Here is a 3,674-nt window from a genome sequence, read left to right as displayed (position 1 = left end):
GTGTGAAGTCACAGAATGGAGGTGTGTGAACTCAGAATGGAGGTGTGTGAAGTCATAGATGGAGGTGTGTGAAGTCATAGTATGGAGGTGTGTGGAACCATAGAATGGAGTTTTGTGAAGACACACAATGGAGCTGTGTGAAGTCAGAATGGAGGTGTGTGAAGTCATAGAATGGAAGTGTGTGAAGTCATAGAATGGAGGTATGTGAACTCAGAATGGGGGTTTGTGAAGTCATAGAATGGAGGTGTGTGAACTCAGAATGGAGGTGTGTGAAGTCACAGAATGGAGGTGTGTGAAGTCATAGAATGGAGGTGTGTGAAATCACAGAATGGAGGTTTGTGAATTCATAGAATGGAGGTGTGTGAAGTCATAGGGTCGAGGAGTGTGAAGTCACAGAATGGAGGTGTATGAAGTCACAGAATGGAGGTGTGTGAAGTCACAGAATGGAGGAGTCTGAACTCAGAATGGAGGTGTGTGAAGCCACAGAATGGAGGTGTGTGAAGTCCTAGAATGGAAGTGTGTGAAGTCATAGAATGGAGGTGTGTGAAGGAAGAATGGAGGTGTGTGAAATCACAGAATGGAGGAGTGTGAACTCAGAATGGAGGTGTGTGAAGTCACAGAATGGAGGTTTGTGAGTCATAGAATGGAGGTGTGTGAAGTCCGAGAATGGATGTTTGTGAGGTAAGAATGAAGGTGTGTGAAGTCATAGAATGGAGGTGTGTGAAGTCAAATTGGAGGTGTGTGAACTCATAGAATGGAGGTGTGTGAACTCATAGAATGGAGGTGTGTGAAGTCATGGAATGGAGGTGTGTGAAGTCAAAGAATGGAGGTGTGTGAAGTGAAACAATAGAGGTGTGTGAAGTCACAGAATGGAGGTGTGTGAAGTCACAGAATAGAAGTGTGTGAAGTCAAAACGGAGGTGTGTGAAGTCACAGAATGGAGGTGTGTGAAGTCACACAATGGAGGTGTATGAAGTCAAAAATGTGGTGTGTGAAGTCATACAATGGAGGTGTGTGAAGTCATAGAATGGAGGTGTGTGAAGTCACAGAATGGAGGTGTGAGAAGTCAGAATGAAGGTGTGTGAAGTCCCAGAATGGAGGTGTGTGAAGTCAGAGAATGGATGTTTGTGAAGTAAGAATGAAGGTGTTTGAAGTCATAGAGTGGAGGTGTGTGAAGTCATAGAATTGAGGTGTGTGAAGTCATAGAATGGAGGTGTGTGAAGTCATAAAATGGAGGTGTGTGAACTCATAGAATTGAGGTGTGTGAAGTCCAAATGGAGTTGTGTGAAGTCATAGAATGGTGTTTTTTGATGTCAACGAATGGAGGTGTGTGAAGACATAGAATGTAGGTGTGTGAAGTCAGATTGGAGGTGTGTGAAATCACAGAATGGAGGTGTGTGAAGTCACAGAATGGAGGTGTGTGAACTCAGAATGTAGGTGTGTGAAGCCACAGAATGGAGGTGTGTGAAGTCATAGAATGAAAGTGTGTGAAATCATAGAATGAAGGTGTGTGAAGTCACACAATTAAGGTGTGTGAAGTCAGAATGGAGGTGTGTGAAGTCAGAATGGAGGTGAGTGAAGTCATAGAATGGAGGTGTGTGAAGTCATAGAATGGAGGTCTGTGAACTCAGAATGGAGGTTTGTGAAGTCAGAGAATGGAGGTGTGTGAACTCAGAATGGAGGTGTGTGAAGTCACAGAATGGAGGTATGTGAAGTCATAGAATGGAGGTTTGTGAAATCACAGAATGGAGGTGTGTTAATTCATTGAATGGAGGTGTGTGAAGTCATAGGATCGAGGTGTGTGAAGTCACAGAATGGAGGTGTGTGAAGTCACAGAATGGAGGTGTGTGAACTCAGAATGTAGGTGTGTGAAGCCACAGAATGGAGGTGTGTGAAGTCATTGAATGGAAGTGTGTGAAGTCATAGAAAGGAGGTGTGTGAACTCAGAAGGAGGTGTGTGAAGTCACAGAATAGATGTTTGTGAAGTCATAGAATGGAGATGTGTGAAGTCAAATTGGAGGTGTGTGAACTCATAGAATGGAGGTGTGTGAACTCATAGAATGAAGGTTTGTGAAGTCATGGAATGGCGGTGTGTGAAGTCAAAGAATGGAGGTGTGTGAAGTCACAGAATGAAGGTGTGTGAAGTCACAGAATGGAGGTGTGTGAACTCAGGATGGAGGTGGGTGAAGTCACAGAATGGAAGTGTGTGAAGTCATAGAATGGAGGTGTGTGAAGTCACAGAATGGAGGTGTGTGAATTCATAGAATGGAGGTGTGTGAAGTTATAGAATGCAGGTGTGTGAAGTTATAGAATGGAGGTGTGTGAAGTCACAGAATGGAGGTGTGTGAACTAAGAATGGAGGTGAGTGAAGTCATAGATGGAGTTGTGTGAAGACATAGTATGGAGGTGGGTGGAATCATAGAATGGAGTATTGTGAAGTCAGAGAATGGAGCTGTGTGAAGTCAGAATGGAGGTGTGTGAACTCATAGAATGGAGCTGTGTGAAGTCACAATGGAGGTGTGTGAAATCGTAGAATGGAGGTGTGTGAAGTCAAAAAATGGAGGTGTGTGAAGTCATAGAATGGAGGTGTGTGAAGTCATAGAATGGATTTTTGTGAAATAAGAATGAAGGTGTGTGAAGTCATAGAATGGAGGTGTGTGACGTCACAGAATGGAGATGTGTGAAGTCATAGAATGGAGCTGTGTGAAGTCAGAATGGAGGTGTGTGAAGTCACAAAATTTAGGTGTGTCAAATCAGAATGGAGGTGTGTGAAGTCACAGAATGGAGGTGTGTGAAGTCATAGAATGGAGGTGTGTGAAGTCACAGAATGGAGGTGTGTGAACTCAGAATGGAGGTGTGTGAAGTAATAGATGGAGGTGTGTGAAGTCATAGTATGGAGGTGTGTGAAACCATAGAATGGAGTTTTGTGAAGACACACAATGGAGCTGTGTGAAGTCAGAATGGAGGTGTGTGAAGTCATAGAATGGAAGTGTGTGAAGTCATAGAATGGAGGTCTGTGAACTCAGAATGGGGGTTTGTGAAGTCATAGAATGGAGGTGTGTGAACTCAGAATGGAGGTGTGTGAAGTCACAGAATGGAGGTGTGTGAAGTCATAGAATGGAGGTGTGTGAAATCACAGAATGGAGGTTTGTGAATTCATAGAATGGAGGTGTGTGAAGTCATAGGGTCGAGGTGTGTGAAGTCACAGAATGGAGGTGTATGAAGTCACAAATGGAGGTGTGTGAAGTCACAGAATGGAGGAGTCTGAACTCAGAATGGAGGTGTGTGAAGCCACAGAATGGAGGTGTGTGAAGTCCTAGAATGGAAGTGTGTGAAGTCATAGAATGGAGGTGTGTGAAGGAAGAATGGAGGTGTGTGAAGTCACAGAATGGAGGAGTGTGAACTCAGAATGGAGGTGTGTGAAGTCACAGAATGGAGGTTTGTGAGTCATAGAATGGAGGTGTGTGAAGTCAGAGAATGGATGTTTCTGAAGTAAGAATGAAGGTGTGTGAAGTCATAGAATGGAGGTGTGTGAAGTCAAATTGGAGGTGTGTGAACTCATAGAATGGAGGTGTGTGAACTCATAGAATGGAGGTGTGTGAAGTCATGGAATGGAGGTGTGTGAAGTCAAAGAATGGAGGTGTGTGAAGTGAAACAATAGAGGTGTGTGAAGTC

This window comes from Megascapheus bottae, unplaced genomic scaffold (genome assembly GCF_031878675.1).
Source record: "Megascapheus bottae isolate mThoBot1 unplaced genomic scaffold, mThoBot2.hap1 HAP1_SCAFFOLD_52, whole genome shotgun sequence".
NCBI lineage: Eukaryota > Metazoa > Chordata > Mammalia > Rodentia > Geomyidae > Megascapheus > Megascapheus bottae.
Note: the sequence above shows the minus strand (reverse complement) of the source record.